The sequence below is a fragment of the Nomascus leucogenys genome, chromosome 4 (genome assembly GCF_006542625.1).
Source record: "Nomascus leucogenys isolate Asia chromosome 4, Asia_NLE_v1, whole genome shotgun sequence".
NCBI classification, from domain to species: Eukaryota; Metazoa; Chordata; class Mammalia; order Primates; family Hylobatidae; genus Nomascus; species Nomascus leucogenys.
Genome location: NC_044384.1, coordinates 64,618,543 through 64,641,517, shown reverse-complemented (window position 1 = coordinate 64,641,517; position 22,975 = coordinate 64,618,543).

Below are 22,975 nucleotides of genomic sequence, written 5' to 3'. Positions count from 1 at the left end.
GCAATGGTGTGACTTCAGCTCACCGCAACCTCTGCCTCCTGGGTTCAAGCGATTCTCCTGCCTCAGCCTCCTGAGTAGCTGGGATTACAGGCATGAGTCACCACGCCCGGCTAAGTTTTGTATCTTTAGTAGAGACGGGTTTCTCCACCTTGGTCAGGCTAGTCTCAAATTCCCAACCTCAGGTGATCCACCCACCTCAGCCTCCCAAGGTCCTGGAATTACAGGCGTGAGCCACTGCACTCGGCCCCAAATTTTTTAAAAAGAGTCTTCACCAAACAAAAGGAAGAAATCTGATTTTATGGAAGTCCAAGGTGCTCACTTCAAGTGCTTGCCAAGAACTGAGTTTGAAACTGGCTAGCCATATGTAGAAAGCTGAAACTGGATCCCTTCCTTACACCTTATACAAAAATTAATTCAAGATGGATTAAAGACTTAAATGTTAGACCTAAAACCATTAAAATCCTACAAGAAAACCTAGGCAATACCATTCAGGACATAGGCGTGGGCAAGGACTTCATGTCTAAAACACCAAAAGCAATGGCAACAAAAGCCAAAATTGACAAACGGGATCTAATTAAACTAAAGAGCTTCTGCACAGCAAAAGAAACTACCATCAGAGTGAACAGGCAACCTATAGAATGGGAGAAAATTTTTGCAACCTACTCATCTGACAAAGGGCTAATATCCAGAATCTACAATGAACTCAAACAAATTTACAAGAAAAAAAAACAAACAACCCCATCAAAAAGTGGGCGAAGGACATGAACAGACACTTCTCAAAAGAAGACATTTACGCAGCCAAAAAACACATGAAGAAATGCTCATCATCACTGGCCATCAGAGAAATGCAAATCAAAACCACAGTGAGATACCATCTCACACCAGTTAGAATGGCCATCATTAAAAAAGCAGGAAACAACAGGTGCTGGAGAGGATGTGGAGAAATAGGAACACTTTTACACTGTTGGTGGGACTGTAAACTAGTTCAACCATTGTGGAAGTCAGTGTGGCGATTCCTCAGGGATCTCGAACTAGAAATACCATTTGACCCAGCCATCCCATTACTGGGTATATACCCAAAGGACTGTAAATCATGCTGCTATAAAGACACATGCACACGTATGTTTATTGTGGCACTATTCACAATAGCAAAGACTTGGAACCAACCCAAATGTCCAACAATGATAGACTGGATTACGAAAACGTGGCACATATACACCATGGAATACTATGCAGCCCTAAAAAATGATGAGTTCATGTCCTTTGTAGGGACATGGATGAAACTGGAAAACATCATTCTCAGTAAACTATCACAAGGACAAAAAACCAAACACCACATGTTCTCACTCATAGGTGGGAATTGAACAATGAGAACTCATGGACACAGGAAGGGGAACATCACATTCCAGGGACTGTTGTGGGTTGGGGGGAGGGGGGAGGGACAGCATTAGGAGATATACCTAATGCTAAATGATGAGTTATTGGGTGCAGCAAAACAACCTAACACATGGATACATATGTAACAAACCTGCACATTGTGCACATGTGCCCTAAAACCTAACATATAATAATAAAAAAAAAAACTGAGAATAGATCTGAAGCATTCATCTACATGGAGGATATAAAAATGGTTAAGAAATCTGTTTCTCGGACAGACATGGGTGACTTTCAAGAAAGTGGGATGCAATGTTATTCCGGTGGCCTAGAGTGGGGTAAGCCAGGGAGCTGTAGGCAAGGGCATTGAGAAGGCTATCCTGTCCCAGAATATCTCCTCGCACTCTGCCCTTTCATTTGGAGATTCAATTTGGTCCAATAGTTTCACTTTTAAAATACAAATGCCTTAGAAGAGTTCTATATCCCAAAACCCATGGCGCAACACATTTAGCCTTCATTTCCAGACTTCCCAACTGATCATTCTCCAACCCACCTCCCCCAATCCATTCTCCGCACTGGAGACCCCTGTTTATAACTCCCACAGCATCCCACGCCCTTCCTTTAAAGCACTTGGCAAACGTGTGTGCATTATGTGCCATGGTTACTTGCTTAGTATCTGTCCACTCTAAGCTTAATGAATGTAGGCATGGTGTCTCCTTTGTCCTTCTTGTGTCTCAGCACCTAGCATAGTGTTTAGTACAAGAGCAGGCACACCATAAATAACTTCTAAATGTTTGTGTCAGTCAACAAGCAGCTTAGAAGACCAGTAGGTCCCTGAAGTTCACTTGGGGAATAGTTAAGTGAAGTGACTGAAGTAATCACTGCAGTTCTCTCATCCATCTGCTCAGTAGTTGTAAAATGGGCTATTCTACCCATACTTCCATTAAAACATCATATAAAGAATGCCTACCAGAAGCACTAAAAATGAAAAATTAACCTAAACATTAAATTTCCAGCTTTTAAGATACTGCATGTCAGAAAAATGAAAAGCATATCTTTTAATTCTCCATATTTCAGTCCTATTTAGTAGTCACAAGTAAAACACTGTAAACTTTTCCTATTCAAAGCCTAATGAGAACCAACACTTATACAAAACAGAAATAACGACATCATTCTTCCAGTATTTTAGCAGAATGTAATTACTGTGTGTGTGAATATATATGTTTTCAAAACACATTTTGCCAATGCCCTTAATACTTGGCTTTTTAAATACTCTGTTTCTATGTGAATTAGAATGTCAAATAACAATCTTTTGCATAATCCCTCTTTGTTACCACTAACGTCCTGTAGATTTTCTCTGCAGAAAAGGAACTGTAAGGAAAGAGGACAGGTGATTAGACTGTGCAATGTCCTAGGGCTGAGTTTTGAGATTTGCATCAGCGTTAGAACTCAAGGTATTATACACCTGGCAAGCCTCTTAAAATTGAATCTAGGCCCATATTGCAACTAAAATTAATTCACTGCCTTCTTCCTCCATAGAAAAGCTAAACAAGCTAATGGCTTGTTGTACTACAGTGACTTTAACAGAAATATTTTCCATTTCGTCATTTTTCTCCTATGAAAAAATTAATTATAAAGATCTTTGTCTTAGGTTGAAAGGTTACAAAGCCATTTGAAAACTGGTTTTGACGGTTAGAAATTGAGATTTTTTTTAAAAAAATTTTCACCATAAACCAGGAAACATTTAATTCTCTACTTTCCTCCCTTCTACCGAATAAAATACTCAAGGATTTAATAAAAGCTAACGTGAATCTAAAATTCCTCTCTAGGTTTAGGAAACTACTAATGAAGATGAAACCAACCAGTCTTTTTTCTTTCTTTCATAGGCAGACCATAACGTAAACACTACGAAGAAACTTCAGTTAAATTTTTGATTGGATGAAATAAAATAGTGGCTGGGCACGGTGGCTCACGCCTGCCATCCCAGCACTTTGGGAAGCTGAGGTGGGTGGATAACCTGAGGTCAGGAGTTCCAGACCATCCTGGCCAACATGGTGAAACCCTGTCTCTACTAAAAATACAAAAATTAGCCAGGCGTGGTGGCGGGTGCCTGTAATCCCAGCTACTGGGGAGGCTGAGGCAGGAGAATCACTTGAACCTGGGAGGCGGAGCTTGCAGTGAGCCAAGATTGCGCCACTCTACTCCAGCCTGGGTGACAGAGCAAGACTCTGTCTCTAAATAAATAAATAAATAAATAAAATAAAATAAATAAAATAGTGGATTTTTTTGTTGTTGTCATTATCAATTGGCTTCATCTTTAATGGACATTTGGTGTTTTTCCCAAGAATTCAAGAATACTTCCTTTCTGAGGACTTCTTGTTTCTGCTCCTTCCCATTAGTTAATGGAGAATCTTGAATCAATGATTCCTGTGACTCCTACTAGATTCCATTTAGTCTATGTGTCACCATGAGACAGACCCCAGGAGGTAAAGCTTTCGCTGTGAAATATGCTTGAGGGCAAAGTGGGCAGCGCCTTGCCTGGAATTACACAATCTGATAGCATACTATAAGACTTTCCAGTCTGATATTTAAAAACTGAGAGCCAACATCTGCTCTCCTTGGGGTCTAAGCTAATTCCTCTTAACTCAGCAAAATTACCTTTTCATTCCTCCTCCTAGATCACTAGTTTTTTTATAACTGACAAGGAACACTCATCACAATATCTGTAAGGCAATGATTTCTTGATTGATGCTAATGATTTCCAGATGTCCTGGTGTCTCCTCTCTTCTTGATCTAGCATTTTAACATTTTCTTCAGCATATTTAGATTTTTATAGCCAAAGTCTGTTCTTCATGAAATGATCACGAAAATTAACAGGGTCAACCTCAAGTATTGGCATCAAAGATGAACTCTAGGTGGCAAGTAGTGCAATACTTAATTATATAACTCATATCCAGGTGAAACCCACAAAAATACACAAAAATAATCTTTAAGAAGAGAAGTCCTTCCTCAAAAATAATGTGGTAGTTCCTCACAAAATTAAAAATAGAATTATCATATGACCCAACAATTCCACTCCTACATATACACCAAAAAATCCAAAGCAGAGTCTTGAAAGTATATCTGTGCACCCATGTTCACTGCACCATTATTCACAATAGGTGAAAAGTAGAAAAAACCCAAGTATTCATCCATGGATGACTAAATAAGCAAAATGTGGTATATACATTGAAGGAAATATTATTCAGCCTTAAAAAGGAAGAAAATTCTGACAAATGCTATAATATGAATGAACTTTGAGAACCTTATGCCAAGTCAAGTAAGATGTTCACAAAAGGACAAATACTGTATAATTCTGCTTGTATGGGGTATCTAGATTCGTCAAATTCATAGAAACAGAAAGTAGAATGGTGGTTGACAGGAGCTGGGGAGGGGAAAGGAGATTTATTATTTAATTGGTGCAGAGTTTAGTTTCAGTTTTGCCAGGTGAAAAGTTCTAGAGATGGATAATGGTAATGGGCTCACAACAAAATGAATGTATTACACTACTGAACTGTACACTTGAGGTCATGAGTTCAAGACCAGCCTGGCCAACATAGCAAAACTCATCTCTACTAAAAATACAAAAATTAGGTGGTGGGTGCCTGTAATCCTAGCTATTTGGGAGGCTGAGGCAGGGAAATCTCTTGAACCTGGGAGTTGGAGGTTGCAGCGAACCAAGTCACTGCACTCCAGCCTGGGCAACAGAGCAGGACTCCATCTCAAAAAAAGAGGAAGAAAAAAAGAGAAATGGTTAAGGTAGTAAATTTTGTTAGATGCATTTTTTGCCACAATGTTTTAAAAAGCCCTCCCTTATCACTTTATCTGGAGGAGCACATTTTACTATTCCAAGGGAGCATGTCCACGAAGTATCCTAGGATGGAAGCAGGAGGCTGATGGAAAGGGAAGGCAGGACTGGCTTAAGCTGGGCTGGGGAAGGAACATATCTGTGTGTCCCTGGCCAGCGAAGTGGACACTGGTCCAAATCAAAAAGCTCAGACACGGGTATGGTGAACTTAAGGGTGACAAAGACAAGTGTCAACAAATAAGAGGGATGGGGAGGATAGAGTGGGACACAGAAGCCGAAGTCTCTAGATAACAGACAGCCTCCAAGGCTGGCAGGTGGTAGCAGCAGTGTGCCCTGGGACCTCTGGCTAGGGGATGGGGCCTAGGGTGAATCTCCAGGAGGGGACCAGCAGGATTGTCAGAGAACGATTATTAGAGTCCCCTCCAGCCAGGCTGGAATTAGAAGAGAGCTCCAGCCTCTCAACAGGAGCCTGATGGGGAGAATGGCGTGAACCCGGGAGGCGGAGCTTGCAGTGAGCCGAGATCGCACCACTGCACTCCAGCCTGGGGGACAAAGACTCCGTCGCAAAAAAAAAAAAAAAAAAAAAAATGGAGCCTGATGGAAATCAGGAATTGAGAAAGAAGAGCGAGCAATTAATATTTTTACATGTTTGCTGTTTGAGTTATATTCCTTATTTTACTTAATTTGCACACCATTCATAACAGTTATCAGTTACGTTGCCCTTAGTAGGTACCATGCATAGTTAACATGTTATCCATAGATTGATTCATTTAATACTCACACAAATAATTGAGGTAAGTCCTGTTATTATTGTTTTATGGATGAGGAAACTGAGGCACAAAAAGGACATCATCCTGTAGGTCAGGGGATAGAAACTATTATTATCTGCATTTCAGATAGAGAAACTGAGGGCTGCAGAAGTTGAGTAAATTGCCCAGGTCACACAGGAGGTATAGAGTTGCACTTTACAGCTGGGATACTGATTCCAGGAGCAGGATCAGAATTACTCAGCTATCCTGGCCCTTGGGCAAACTCCAAAGAGGCTTAGACAAGAGCCACAGCTCAGTGTGCACAGTCACTCCCAGGAATCCTTCAGTGTGGGGCTGATGACTCCAGAACAAATTTCAAAACTCACTGCCGATTCTCCCTTCCTCACTCACCTAGTCCCCAGTCCCTTAGAGACAGAGTCAGCCTGATCCACCCAAGTCTGGCTCAGGATCTGGGTGGGCAGGGTGCAGGAGCACCCCTAAGGGGAGCTGGAGGGATGGAAACTCACCACACCATCTGACAAGCACACACATTCTTGGTAGATATCAACATTAACTAGCTGTTGCCATAACATAAACTACTGATTTCACTTTATTTTAATTTCCTTTTCCATTTAAAATTGTACGCCATCTCATCTAGAAATGGTTCTCATTCCAGGAAGAGGGTGCCTTAAGGCTGGCAGTGTTATCAATTTTACTCTATTCATAAATCGTCCAGCCTTAAGCATATACTCATCTAGCTTACTTCAGAGCATGAATCAGAATAAAATATACTAAATCTTTAAAATAATTTCTAACACTAAATCACGTCCTTCTGAGCCTAATGAAAAGAGTCTCTGTGTCTAGATTTTTGGCCTATCCCTTATGATAAGGCCTCAGATTATGGACATACAAATGTAAAGAGTTCTGTAAGTGAAAGTTCATTAAAAGCAGATAATAACGTGGTCAACATAGAAATGAAAAAGAGATGTTCTCATTTCTCTTATCTACCCCTCTAAGGGCCATTGGATCAAATTCTGAGAATGTGTGACCTATGCCCTCTAATACTGTGGTCGGAATTTAGTTTAAACTTAATGGCCTAAATATATAAAGCTTTAGCTATGTTTAACATTCTGGAAGAATATCCTCTTTTACTGAACAATACATAGTAGTTAAAAATACTTTATATTCTTCCTCTGTATGGGTACTGATTTAAAATTTGAGGCACCTGCACAGATATCATCATAACATTGTTTATGCCATTTTGATTATGAAGGACAATGATATATTATACTTTGTCATATACATTGTCAATCATATGTGGATTTCTATGTATTACAAAGGACTAATAACCATTATGCAATTACAATAAGGCTTGTGGCCTGAAGAAATTGATTTCAACTTTGTAAGGTTGTGAGATATTGATAGAAGTTTATAAAATCTCTCCCTTAGTACTCTACTTTTTCTGATAACAAATTTACCAGACACTCAATACTGGAAACTGTAAGATGGTTGGGGAAAAGTTGCAAGCTGAGAAACCACACCAACTGATGTGTCTGGTTCTTATATTAAAAAAATTTCTATGGAGTGTGCTAATCTACAAATGTTTAAACTGAAAATGAGAGGCTGACTCCAGAAGTGAAAGGTATGTGGGAAAGAGGTCAAGAGTTGGTGTTACTGTTCTTTTTCACAAGGGCCTTTCTACCTTTGCTGCTTTCGTCAGACCAAGAACCAGCTCTTGAGAAGTCTATTTTAGCATCCACAATCATGGCAAGCGCTCTTTCAATAAGCAGAACAGAAACAGCTACAATGGTAACGTGATTTCAACCAGAAACCAGATTTGCCTCCAGGGGCTTAGAGCAACTCTGTGCATGCTAAATTCTGCATGTGACTAAGATCTGCTTCCCATTTATTGGGTCTGAAAGAGAATAAAATGCATATCTGGATTTTTAGGTCCTTTATCTGTCATCAGGAGAATACTTTAATGAGCCTTATGTAATTTTTTAAAAGATGACACCAAGAATAACCTGCAAAACTTACTCACTTAGACTTGCTCAATTTCATCCAAATATAGCATTTAGCATTTAGCATTATTGCCTCTATCTTTTGTGACCTGAAATGTTCCAAGTTTGACTTGAGTGTCACAATAAACATTCTTCATTCCATTATTTCCTTATTTCTGAGCAACTATTTGTTATGCGTTCTTACTGATGAGACTTTTTATAAGAGTGCCTAGGGGGTGCTTCTAGGATTCTCTTGAGGGCCTTTAAAAAATACGGGAGCCCAAATCTCTACTTGAGTTCAACCGAATCCACATTCCTGTGAGTAGGGCTCAGGCCTGCATATTTGAAAAAGAGTCCCACATAATTCTGATGACCACCCTGGTTGAAATCATTGCATTTAATAGTGAAATATTTTTTAAGACCTTTAACATGGGTATTAGGTAATAAGGTATGGTGGGGACAAGTTACTCTTCATTCTTTTTGTGTAAATCATGCCTCTTCTGCTGGTGTGTAAAAACAAGCAACAGCGTGGGGATTTCACTACTATAATATAGCTACTTTCTTAAAATTCTAGTTTGAAGTATGATGCCATTTTTGAAGGCCCAATATTGCTTTTCAGTACATCCACAAATGGACTCTTTGAGCTTGTATTCTCAAGGTCCTATTTTCCATTTTTTTCTGTTTGCAGTTTGGACATACAATATTTTCTTAAAATATCTTTAAAAACTGCTTCCAGTTTCTCTGAACAGGACCCTAGAGAATGCTACAAAATGTGCATCAAAAGTTCTATGTGACATAGATTTTCTTTTTAATTTTATGTTGCATCATTGATTTTTGAAGCAGCTGCTTGAAAAGAAACACTTTGCCTTCTCTCGCCTCAAATAAATAATACGTAAAAGCTATTTAAGACACTGAGAGGTCTGGGGAAATAGGAATCATAGGAGACTTAAATGTCTCAGCAACGTAGACCTTCTTAAAAGCAGAATAGATAATTCAACGTTTAGAGAAATTTATGTGTTACAAAGAAAGCTGCTCACCCTCCACTTCTCCCCCCACACAAACATAAAATCGAATATTTTGCAGAGTATCACAGTGAAGACAAAACCTATAAAGTGAGCTTAATATGTGACGTAATAATGGGAGATCACAGAGTAAATATTGTGTACCTGCGTTACATAGAGGATTAATAAGCTAAGAAGTCTCACACATTACAACATTAAGAAGAATTGAAATATGTCATTCCCATGTTAAGACAATTCTTTATTAAATCCATTGTTTTACAGACTCTGAGCTCCAGCTTCTACTAATGGTAAAATAACTTGAGAAGACATAACTTCCTGATACAATTACAAAATCTTGACAAATAAAAAATAAAACAACGATTTGAACTATTTGAAATGGCCAAACACAGGCAGAACCTTGAAAGATCAACTACAGTGAGTGAGATTTGCAAGTGTGTGATTTTTTTCTTGGAGATAATCCTCGATCTCTCTGTATTTAAGTGGCAGAAATCAGCAAACTTATTGGCTTAAGGTGCCAGAGGACAGAGTTAAGGCTCAGAGAACTCAGCAAGTTATGAGGCTGGAAGGAAGGGAGTCTTAGAAAATGTGCATAAAAATCTATGAAGAGAAATCTGATTAAACTCTTGGTAGACTACTAACTAAACCTGTGTGGGGGAGATCTCAGGGAAGGCCAGACCAAAACCAAGAGCTAGAATCTGAAAGAACTGAGCTGAGATTTCACCTGCTGCCCACCATATGGGAGACAATTGGGAGTTCAAAACCAGCCAATTCAATTTCCAGCTAGAAAAAGAAAGCTACTCTTCAGAAGAATGTCACAGTTTGCAGAGTCCCAATAACTTGTCATTCATAATGCCCATTACACCATGAGAAATCACCAGATTTGCGAAGAAGTAGAAAAATGTGACATTTTAAAAAAAATAGTCAATAAAAACAGATGCTGAGGTGACCCAGATATTGAAATTACCAAACAAAGGTTTTAGAGCTGCTCAAGGAGACAATGTGGTATCATCACATTTCAGCCTTTGAGTGATAATAATGACATGAACAATAGTTACAACTTGCTGAGTACTTACATATATGGTCAAATGATCTCCAACATGAGTGCCAAAACCATTCCACAGAGAAAATAGTGTTTTCAACAAAAGGTATTGAGAAAACTGGATATCTATATGCAAAAGGATAGAATTAGACCCTTACTTTATATAAAAATTAACCCAAAATACATTAAAGACCTAAATGAAAGAGCTAAAGCTATAAAACTCTCAGAAGAAAACATGGGGGAAAGCTTCATGACTTTGGATTTGGCAATGATTTCTTAGATATGATAGCTAAAGCACAAGCAAAAAAAGGAAAAATAAATTGAGCTATATCAAAATTTAAAACTTCTATACATGAAACAATACTCTCTAGCTATGAAAGGCCTAGATGGCATCTTCCTCCAATAGAAGGCTGTTTTGCACACATTGAATATCTGTTGTTTATGTAGCCACCTCGCCAATGATCTTAGCTACATCTTCTGGATAACTCGATGCAGCTTCTCTACCAGCACTTACGGCTTCACCCTGCACTTTTATATTATGAAGATAGCTTCCTTCCTTTAACCTCATGATTTAATCCCTGCTAGCTTTGGACTTTTCTTCTGCAGCTTTCTTACCTCTATCAGGATTCACAGAGTTATAGAGAGTTAAGGTCTTGCTCTGGATTAGGCTTTGGCTTAAGAGAATGTTGTAGCTGGTTTGATCTAACCACACCACTAAACTTTCTCCCCATCGGAAATGAAGCCCTTTCATTTTCTTATCATACATGTGTTCACTGGAGTAGCACTTTTAAGTTCCTTCAAGAACTTTTCCTTGCATCCACAACTTGGTTCTTTGGCACAAGAGGCCTAGCTTTTGGCTTGTCTTGGCTTTTGACGTGACTTCCTCAATATGCTTAGTCATTTCTAGCTTTTGATTTAAATTGAGAGACACATGACTCAGTTGAACACTTAGAGGCCATTGTAGTTATTAATTGGCCTAATGTTAATACTCATGTGTAAGGGAATATGGAGGCCTAAGGAGACAGAGAGAGACCACGGAATGGCTGGCGGTAGAGCAGTCAGAACACACACATTTATTGATTAAGTTCACTGTTTATATGGATGCAGTTCATGGTGCTCCAAAATAATTCTGATAGTAATATCAAAGATCACTGACCACAGATCATCACAGCAGATACAATAATAATTTAAAAATATGAAATATTGTGAGAATTACCAAAATGTAACACAGTGACATGAGGTGAACACAGCTGTTGAAAATATGGCCTGATATACTTGCTTAAGTCAGAGTTGCCACAAACATTTAATGTGTACAAAATGCAATATCTGCAAAGCGTAATAAAGCAATCTGAAATAAAACAAGATATGCCTGCATTATCTGTATTTTGCCACAATTTTAAAATATTTTAAATAATTATAAAAAATCTGTCCTTTAGCATAAGCTTTGATTTGTAAACAAAATCTAAATATCAGAACACATTTTGTGTTTTACTCAAATGTATGAGTATCAGCCACTGCTAAGGGGATCACTATAATTAAAATTCTTTTGGCAGAAATGTCCAATCACCCATACTAAAGGTTGGAGGAAGACAGGGATTGGCTGCTTCTTAACTCATTTCCACATGGCTGGAGAAAAACTCTGAGATTACTTTTAATGACAGAACAAAGCTTTGTCGTATCTCTTTTATGTGGAGGCACACATATATGTGGAGGCACACAAAGTCTATATGCATTTCTGCTTTTCCATATGTAATGAATTGCAGCAAAGCTAAGACCAAGGAAATAAAATACACTGTCTTCCCATTTCCTAACCATAGCACCACCAAGATTTCTTCAGTTAATGGAGTGATGGAGGTAACCTCAAAGCCAAGAATCCAAACCTAGGATCTACCTAGGAAGAAAAACGTAGGGCTTGGTTTTCTACAACAGTGGTTTTCAAAGAGTGATCTCCAGGCCAGCAATGCTGGCATCACTGGCAATCCTATCAGACACTGTGAGTGGAGCCAGCGATGTGTGTTTAAAGAAGCTGTGCTGAAGTTTGAGAACCTGATTAGTGTCAATGCCATTACTCTTCATGGCATAAGAGCCTGTGAGGGAGGAGAAGGGCAGGAATTCAAAGTGGAAGCTTGGGTGAAAATTTAACATTTGCTTTTGAAGGAATGAAATGGGAAAACAAATAAATAAAAGTAACAGAAAATTGGGTCAATAAAAAGTTCTTATGTATATATTTGTCTTTAAGGTTTGTTTTTAAAAAGCATCTCATTCAATTAATGTTTATATTTTATTGCTGTTTTCATTAACATAACTTTTATTCAAAATTTTAGAAACCTTTCTGAATACTATATTGATAAGCCCTTTACAAATGGCTTTAAGTGCATACCCCACTTAGTCCCCATAATAACACCATCAGGTGGGCACTACTATTGTTCCCATCTTACGAATGAGAAAAGAAGTAAGTTTCAGAGGTTAAAGTATCTTGCATGTGGCTATAGCTGAAAGAATCAGTAAAGCTTGAATTCAAACTGGGTCTATTGACCCAGAGCCTCAGCCTGCCCAGCATGGAGTGCTGCCTGTTGGGTAGACCACCCTGGACAATGAACTTGAGTATAGGGTTAGTCCCTAACCCAGAACCATCTGGGACTCATCTTGCACCTTTACCACTTGAATATTAGGTTGGTGCAAAAGTTATTGCGATTTTTGACGTTACTTTTAATGGCACAACTGCAATTACTTTTGCACCAATTTAACATAATCTGCTTCCACCTTCTGTCCATTATTTCTACTGAGAATCCCCACCTCACACCTCCCGCTTCAACCCAGGCTTCATTGTGCAGGCAAGTTAGTTTTCCACACACATAACTTTCAACCTGTCAGAGCCGAGTTCAAAACCTCCTAAATATCCAGTCTCACCTCTCTTAGTATTCATGTCCTCCACCTGTCAGGTCTCACCCTGTATTCATGAATTGAAATGCCCTACACCCAGCTCTGCTCCCTCTGACAACAAATCTGTATCTATTACTCCATTCTCAAGCACATTCCCTCCTCCCTAGACTGGTCAGTCTCTTTTCAGTCTCAGAAGCATTCTGTGGCCACCGACCTCCATTTTTTGGCTCCTATTGTCTTTCTGGACTGGGATATTCTCCCCTCTCCCACCCATTTCAATTCTGCCCCTCCTTGCCTCTTGGCTGGAGCCCACATTGATCTATTTCTCCCTAGGCTCCTTCGGCTCTCACTGCCTACTGCAGGAGTCTCTCAACTCTATTGAACAAGATCCCCACTGGCAAAACATTTATGTATGCCCATTTATAAACTATGTAACCATACTACCTAATGGATATTGTAAATGCACATTTTAATGCATCACGAAAATAGAAATTAAAAGATAAAAGGTAAATGTGGGTGGGTGATTTTCATATTTTCTTTCTTTATCTCAAAATATTATCTTTTATATTTTTCTTTCTTTTTTTTTTTTTTTGAGACAGAGTCTCACTCTGTCACTCAGGCTGGAGTGCGGTGGCACAACCTCAGCTCACTGCAGCCTCTGCCTCCCAGGTTCAAGCGATTCTTGTGCCTCAGCCTCCCAAGTAGCTGGGAGCCACCAGGCCCGGCTAATTTTTGTATTTTTAGTAGAGACGGGGTTTCGCCATGTTGCTCAGGCTGGTCTCTTAACTCCTGGCCTCTAGTGATCCACCCACCTCGGCCTCCCAAAGTGCTGGGTTTACAGGCATGAGCCACCACGCCTATCTTGAGGGCCCTGGGGTTCCTGTGTACAGTCCCCAGCCTCTGACCAGTCTTTTGTTACTTCATCTTTCGCTGCCAGCTTTCCTTGTTCAGCTTGTCGGGTTTCCTTAGCTTATTATTTTTTTAATTTTTTGTAGGTCCTTAAGAGGAATGAGCTCTGTTTACAGTGACTAAAATGGAGTGCCATACAGTAGGTGCCCAGTTCATTACTGATACCATTCCATTGATGTCCATGGCACCCAGCTGGCAGCTCCTGGCCATTGTGCAAAACAGGATGGTAGTGGTTTAGGTTCATCTAACTTCAAAGGAAAGTTAGGTAGTTAATGCATCCAATGTCACTTGGCCAGTTCTTGCAAAACTAAGGATTTCCAAAAGAATAATCTGACATATAGCCCAAGAGAGAATAAAATATCTCACCAAGTCCTGGTGAGTTAAGAATACTGTCGTATTTTATTTTCTTCCCATCTTCCTTGCCTCTCTTTAACCCTGTTTAGATGTCCCTGGATTACCTGGAAGTCAGATGGCATTCCCTGAAGCACCTAGCAAAGTGAAAGATGACACTATGAACCCTGACCAACATCTAACAATGTAATGTGAGAAAATCACTCTTTCCCTCCAATAAAAGTTTCAGCTGATCATTGCTCCAAATTATAACCTTTGTTGGGAAGCACAGGGAATCCTTTTACTAAGGTGTGCTTTTCTTCCTTTATCCTGAGTGTCATTTTCACATCTTTAAATGTACTCTTATGTTATTAAAAAGTCCTGAAGCATGTCTCATTTCTTTCTGTTCTCCCTGTCGTGTTTTACACCTTCGTTAATGATCTGGGAGATGGAGAAAGTAGCACATAAGTGAAATTTGCCAGCGCTGACAAATTAGATAGTTGCAAAGGCTTCAAAGAGAGGGAAGGAGGGAAGATGAGCAGGAAATAAAAAGTCACACTATTCTTAATAAGTAATGAGAAAATGTCTAGCCACTGCCATGAGTGACTCATCTGAAGCACTAACACCCTAACTTAGACATGCAATAACAACTGGCAGGGAAGATGAAACTCATCCGCAAGGCCTGTCTTCCAAACTCCCTGTTCCACTTTCAATGGAAGGCAGTGGATGCTTTCACTGACCTCTTGGTGAAAGAATGTTACCAACCAAGACTGTGGTCTTACATATGATTTTGGAAAGCAGAGTCTGGCCAGGAAGGAGTCACTCTCCTGGCCCCTGGAGAACAAGTTTTGGGATTATTCAAACAGTGGGACCCCTCCCCGTTTACCCCCAGTCCACTCTCATGCTGAGCAGCGCAGAGTCTGGCCATATCTGCAGGCACCTGCAGAACAATGGGAATGATCTCAGGGTAAAGGGCAAGTTGAGGGCCAGGGTGGGGAGCAAAGTTGCAGGTGTTTCCCTTTCCCTTAGATTTCTGGAGGTCTGTGGAGGTGAAGAGTGAACAAAGCATCATCATGATCACCATGTGTCTTTTTATTTCCTGCGCTTCATCCCTGCTATTGCTTATTAAGCAACTGGCATGTGCAGAAACTATTATGTCTACTTCTGACCATCACAGGGCAAGACAGTATTAGAATACTATTCTGCAGAAGAGAAAGTAGTTCAGAGAGATTAAGTAATTTGATCACTTAATCTAGATTCACACAGTCAGTCGGTGGAAGGCCTGAGAGCCTGAGCACAGCCTTTTCCCTTCCCTCTGCTATTTCTTGCCTGCATTATTGAGTACTGACTAATTTGTATGTGCTCAGTATAAATAAAGATCTATGCACCTTTGCCTGCAACCCACCACATGCTGGCCCAATTCCTATAATTCCTAAACCCAGCATGTTTCCTTGAAGTTTTGTTGTTGTTGCTGCTATTGTAGTTTAGTTCCTTCTGGATCTCTGTGGCTTCTCTCTGAAATCTCCAGCAGCAAGCCACTCTGACAGCATTATTCTGAAATGCCAACACCGTTCCCCCTACCACATCCCCTGCAGAATGATTATCCAAAAGAGGGATGTTTTCTCCTTATTTTGATTGCATGTCAAACACAGGGCTCAAATACCCACAAAGTCCATTAACTAAACTTCAACACAATGGTGGAAACAAGTTTAGTTTTATTTACAGTTTTATCTGCTATTTCTATACCACAGTTTTTTAACTACAGCTGAAGACTCTAGTCTTGACAGAGGACTAACTTTGTGAGATGTAGGCGGTGGGAAAAAATAGACAATCTAACTCCAAGAAAAGTATCTTGAAGGGAAAAACCTTCCTTTTTCAAGCACCTTTGCTACCTACACTTCAAGTCAAGCAGAATGTTACCAAATATTGTTTCCTAAATATGTCCTTTGGATGCTGTGAAATAGTAATGTTTTTAAGAGTATAAAAAACTAAAAAATGAGAATTTATTCTAGGACAGTGGTTTTCAAAGTGTGGTCTTGGAAACACTGGGCAGTGGCTGAGACCCTTTCAGGGAATCTGTGTAGTTAAAACTATTTTCACAATAAAATTAAGACACTATTGCCTTTTTTACTCTTATTCTCTTATGAGTAGACTATGAAGTTTCAAGAGTCTACACGACATGTAGTGATGTCATTGCTCTGGCAGCCTGTATTTAGATATTTTTCACTGTCTTACATTTATTCTCTAAAGTGATAAATACTGATGTAATCCACATAAGCAGAAGTTCTTTGGGGTCCCCAGTAAAATTTATGAGTGTGTCTTGGTTCATTTGGGCTGCTGTGAAAACATACCATAGGCTGGATGTCTTATACACAACAAATATTTCTTCCTTTCAGTTCTGGAGGCTGGAAAGTCCAAGACTAAGGTGCTAGCAGATTTGGCATCTGGTGAGGGCCTGTTTCTCATAGATGGCACCTTCTGTGTGTCCTCATATGGCAGAAGCGACAAAGAAACTCCCTTAGGCCTCTTTTATAAGAGCATTAATCCCATTCATGAGGGCTTCTGTCCCATGACTTAATCACCTCCCAAATTCCCACCTGCTAACAATATCAATTTGAGGGTTAGGATTTCAGCATATGAATTTGAGGGGCACAAACATTGAGATTAGAGCAGAGTGTAAAAAGATCACAAAAACAAAAAGTCTGAGAGCTGCTGCTGCAAAGCATACTTACTCGTTTGAACTTAGCCCCTCCTGAAATATTCAGGAAAAAGACAACATGTCACCAGGGTGGGGAGTGTGAAGGTAACAAGAAGGAATGTAACCTGAGTTCCAGTATTCCCATAGACTGCTCTGAGCACATCAGGCTGGGGTTTGCACCTGGCCAGTTCTCTCTGCACACAGAGTAGCAAACCGAAGGCAGGAAAACAAAAGAGCAATGGTCTACTCATGATTTGCACACTCATTCGGAGTTAACGCTTAGAAAAAATGAGGGGATTCACATGGGAATTCAAATGAAAATGGGTCTGCACACATGTTGGGTTTCCTGGTTCATTTGGCCATGCACAGGTACCTGGAGAGCCATCTGAGGCACATTGCATGAATCTTCAGTGTCTGTCTGTGCTCTTTGAAGAGTACAGAAAGGAAATCAGAGAAAAAAGGCATGTATGCCTGGCACTGGCTCTTCTTTGCATCTGAATGAAAGATGTGGAGGCATTATGGCTTTACAGAGAGCCCACCTGTTCAATCTTGTCGAGGATGGCACTCCCAGAACAAGAAATTCAGCTCAGTCTCGAAGTTGTCTCATTGCCTGTCATGCAAATGCAGTCTGATTGGTTATTCTGAGTGCAATCAAACATAACAATACACTTTTGGTGGTTAACGTTTGCACCAGAAGTTGCAATTATCTGACAAAATAAGAAATAGCACTGAGGTCCACTGCTTCAGAACTCTGGGACATGAAGAGAGGAAGAGAGGGTCCACTTCTAAAGGTCAAGTTCTGCAACGACTGTCTCCCGGTATTGATCAATGTCCTTAATACTAGCAGCTCTCTATAAAGCTCTCTGCTCCTAAGTAATAGTGAAAAACTCAAAATCATTCTAAATAGTAATCCCAGACAATATCAGAAAGTACTTTATCTGGAACAAAATTTCCAGCATCCAGAAATAGCCAGTACTTCTGGTTAGCTGCGTGTTCTCATCAGTCGCTGCTGGAGGGAGAAGAGCACCCAAGGAGAAACAAAACAAAACACCTTAGCATAGTCCACATTGCTGCTTAACTCAAAAAGTTTCAAGCAACGATTGCACAACAATGTGAATGTACTTAATGCCACTAGGCTGTACATGTAAAGTGGGTAAGATGGTAAATATGTATATTATGCCACAATAAAAAAAGTAGGGGAGATTGCTCAAGCTGCAGTGAAGAAAAACTACTCCAACTCTGCTCTCAGCTGCCTAAATCAAGACAATGATCAGGGTTAGGCAGGTAGAATGTGGCAAACTACATTTGATATGGCCTGATCTCAGCCAACAGGAATCCATACTCGGGCAATAAAATGGATATATACCTGTACTTCGAACAGAAGATTATTTTAATCGCTATATCTGCAGGTGTTGTAAAAACAATCAAATTATGAATGACAGACTTTTGCACCCTGGACTGCCCTTGATTTACTGAGGAGCTAACCTAACCTAACACTTCGTAAGAGTATTGCTTAGCTTCCACGTTTGACTGTAACATTTGGTGAGGCTTTGTGGACTGCTTGGACTCATACTCAGACCTCAGTTTGCAGAGTCAATTTTTCAGCACTTGAGCCCTCGAGAAACAGGATCTAAGAACCGGAACTATGGTAGCTGGCTTTTTTTTTTTCCCAAAAAGTAAAAATTAGACTTTTTGAACAGCAAAATGTTCACAATACTTATTAAATGAAAATAATCAGGTTACCACGCAGTACATACAGTAAGGTTTTATTTTTATATTTAAAAGTATATACAAGAATAAGATTGTCAAAAATTTAAAACAGCAAATTTGACAGTAGGTGGGATAATCTGGGGATGGGGAGGTGGGAAGCTGTGGAGTAACATAAAGGCTTATTTTTAATAAAAATATGGAACTTAACAAATAGCAAATAAATTGGCTTTTAATATAAAATAGTTCTATACAGCTAAATTTAGCCTTTGAAGAATAAATCAGCCAACAACTGAGGACATTAATTATATTCCAATCTTCTAACCAAAATAGGTATGGGTTTGAGTCACTAAATTAAGGTGTAATTTTATGTACAAAAGCCTTTTCAAAACTCAGTAAAGCAGGTAACTAAGTCGTGCCTTGTTCTGAGAGAAACTGGAAACTATTGTTATAAAGCAGAGGTTAATTTTCTTCAATGTTCACTGTGAAGCCTACACACACACACACACACACACACACACACACACACTTTTTGTGTGATGGGGTCTCACTATGTTGCCCAGGCTGGTCTCAAACTTCGGGGCTCAAGGGATCCCCTGCCTCAGTCTCTCAAAGTGCTGGGATTACAGATGTGAGCCACCACACCCAGCCCATATGTATACATGTCATAAAAAACAACAATAGTAACAACAATAAAAACAGAACAACTATCCAGGATATGATATACCTACATTTTGAAAATACTTAATTATTTTGCCTAATTATAAAGTAAATAATCACACATCCAAACCATGGCCATTAGTATATTATTAGAGAAGCCATTCCAACATAACAAGCTACCTTGACCTAAGTGTCATAATGGTTTATTCTAAATGTTGTGAACCAGAAAATAATAAATACCTGTAATAAATGATGGACTAGTTACAGAAAATAATGACAGAGATGCTTTTAGCTTAAAAAGAGACATTGCAACCACAAACAACCAAAGTTTGAGTAGAAACAAATGTTCTTTTCACTATTCTTTCTATTCGTGTAATGGATTTATTCGCTTAAAGAAAAAAGAGACCAAAAACATAGGTAGCTAATGTTAATTTAGTCATTTTTTTCTGATACCAGTCAAGAAGCTGGCAACTCTTTCATTGATTTTCTCTATGGCAATGTTCCTAATAAATATATGTGGATGATGACAAAAATTATCTGAAAAAAGGAATAGAATGGCTCTTCTCTCTTTGTCAATTATCAGAGATTTTCCAGGTCCTTCTTCTATTTTTCTATCAAAAGAAGTGTCAGATTTGGGATACTGTGGGAGCCATCATTTTATGCCTGAACTCTGATGGAAAGGCAAAGAAAGCGTCAAAAACAAAATCCATTATGACTCTGAATTGATATTTTAAAAAGTACAAATCTGGCACTTTTGATGCTGTTTATCATATCTTTCTTGATTAAAAAATGTAATTCTTAACTAATTATGTTAACCAGGAGGATTTCATTATTTTATCTATTATAATTATATAATACATGTTACTAATATGTATTATATAATTTAAATCAAGGAATAATTATCCAAAATGAGGAAAAAAAATCTGTGACAAAAGTAGAATAAATTAATTCATATTTTCAATAAAAAATATTTATTGATTGTAAGAATACCTTATGATAATAACTAACATTGTTTACCAGGCGCTTGAAATTTTCTTAAGTGCTTTACATATATGTGTTAGGCAGTCCTTGCATTACTATAAAGAAACACCTGAGACTGGGTAATTTACAAAGAAAAGCGGTTTAATTGGCTCAGGGTTCTACAGGCTTTACAGGAAGCACGGTGCTGGCGTCTTCTCAGCGTCTAGGGAGGCCACAGGAAGCTATGGTCACAGCGAAAAGTGAAGGGGGAGCAGGCAAAACGGGGGAGAGCAGTAGAAAGAGAGAGAGGGTTGGGAGGAAGGACTGGATCTTGTGAGAACTCACTATCAGGAAGACAGCACCAACCACTCTTGGGGATCCGCCCCCATGATCCAAACACCTCCCACCAGGCCCCACCTCCAGCACTGCGGATTAAAATCCAACATGTGACCGGGCGGGACAAATATCCAAAGTATATCAATATACGAACTAAGCGAAGCCTCATAATTTTGTACTGTGGAAGGGGCCTGTCATTATCCCCAGTTGACAGAAAAGGAAATCTAATGGTATGGGTACCACAGTGATCCGTTTCGGCTGATAAGGAAGTTGACATACAGAGGTGCTGGTCACTTACCCCAGGTCAGAAGCACAGAGCTGGAACTGAACCCAGGCAGTCTCGCTGCAGAGCTGGGGTGATCGACCACAATGTGCCACCTTCTCTCCAGGTGAAGGTCGTCTACCTGCTGTAGATAAAGGGGAGAATAAATTCTCACTGTCTCTGTCTTCACAGATCTTGCGGTCGTCTCTGGGAATGTCATGAATCGGTCATTACTGAGTGACCAGAGCTGGGGTGGGAGAATATACAGGTTATGTGGAATTTAACTGAAATTGAGAGGTGCAAGGGGAGAGCCAGCTCCCCCTGAGGAGGTGAGTCAGCAATTGGGCTTGAGGAATAAAACAGGCCTTAGCAAAATGAAGAGATGGGAAAGAGGAATCCAGGCAGATAAAACAGCTTGTGAGAAGGCCTGGGGTAGAAAAGAGCTCTTTGCAATCATAGAACTCAGAGTGAGGCCGCGCTGGGGCCCGGTGAGGTGAGAGGAGATGAAGCTGCTAGGTAGGCAGGCGGCAATCCCTGCCTGGGCTCCATTGTGAATTTATACATTACATCTGCGGGGAATGGAAGGTCACCGAAATGTATCAAGTAAAAGAGGGACCTCTCTGGATGGAATGCGGAGGGCGAGACAGAAGGCAGCAGGGGTGGGGAATAGTCAGGAGGCTACTGATAGTCCAGGCAGGAGAAAACAAAGGTTTGGAAACTGCAGGACAGAAGAGGTGGGCATATTCAAAACATAATCTGAAGACAGATCTGGCCAAACCTGATAAGTCTCCAGGTGACTCAGGGCCCTACAAGAATCTTTGCTATGTGCACATAAATACAGGTTTTAAAGTTGAAACACTGGGAGAAATGTCCTTTTCTTATAGATTTTAAATTCTAGATTAGCTTTTAAAAATAAGCATTGTCGTTTTTATTGATCAATGATGTGGGAAATACGAGAACACTAACAAGTTTACTTAGAATCTGATGACTGAACAATTCTCTGGAGCAAATTCTTCCCTTTAAAGTGTCACTGATACACTGTTTACTGAGGAAACAACTCATAATTTAGTATCTTACAGTTCCAAAGAAACCCTTCATGTTTCTGGGATTCCTGTGTGATGCCTGCGTGATACTTGTCTCAAATCTCTTTTCACAACATCTCGAGTCTGGCAAAATCTTGCATCAACCTCTTCCCCTGGGGACAATCCACCCCCCACAAACAACTACATCAAGCCAGGTAAGACAAGATCATAAAAATGAGGGTTAGGTCAGAGATAGAGACTGACAAGATCTAGGAGCCACACAGTCGAGATTATAGGATACTATCACTACAGAAATTGGCTAGTCTTGCTTTGACCTGAAGTGACCCCAACTGACTTCATAAGAGTATTATAAAGGTGCATTAAAAGGGTAATAATTCAACCCATGGATTATCCATTTTAGATCTATAAAATGACTGTACAAGCAAAAAGCCCTTTGTCTGGCCCCTGTCTTGATGAGCTTTGCTTCTTCCCTTTCTTCCCTAAATATAACATTAGCTAAAGGGAACTCAAGTCTCTGCTACCACAAAACCTCAGGGACCACCAGCAAGGGTAGAGTTCCTGTAATCAATCAAAGTGAAAGTTAACACTGCATAATCAGCTACTGTTAGATGTCGTGGGACCTGAATATATAGATACGTGACTTTAAAGCCCCAGACAATACAAGGGGGCCAGTGAGTGCCGGGGGCCAGTGAGTGCCAGGACCCAGCCAATTGTTTGCCCTAATGCAAGATAGCTTTGTGCCTGCAGGGATTTATTTTCAGAAAAGACAGCCCTTTGGGTTAGTAGTGACCCAAATCCCAAGTACACCTAAATCCCAAGTACAGTAAAGGATATGATCATCACCCATCACCTAACAAAACTGGAGGAGGCTCACACCAACAGAATCCAAGGTAATTGGAGAAAGTGGTTGCCTCCTTTAGAAACTGGGCTTCTGATCCTAGTTTCTAGCTGAGTGAAAGATATTCAATGATCTCTTTTAGGAAAAATTAAAATGAACTCAATCTCAGTAAATGAAATATCAGCTAAAATGTATGGATTTTCATGACCAAGAGCATGGCTGTCATTTTAAAACAGAAAAAGCATAACTCAGATTAACTTTCACTCCAGTTACCAGCATTGGCTTAAGGTGACACAGATGTCAACAGCTGCCAACTTA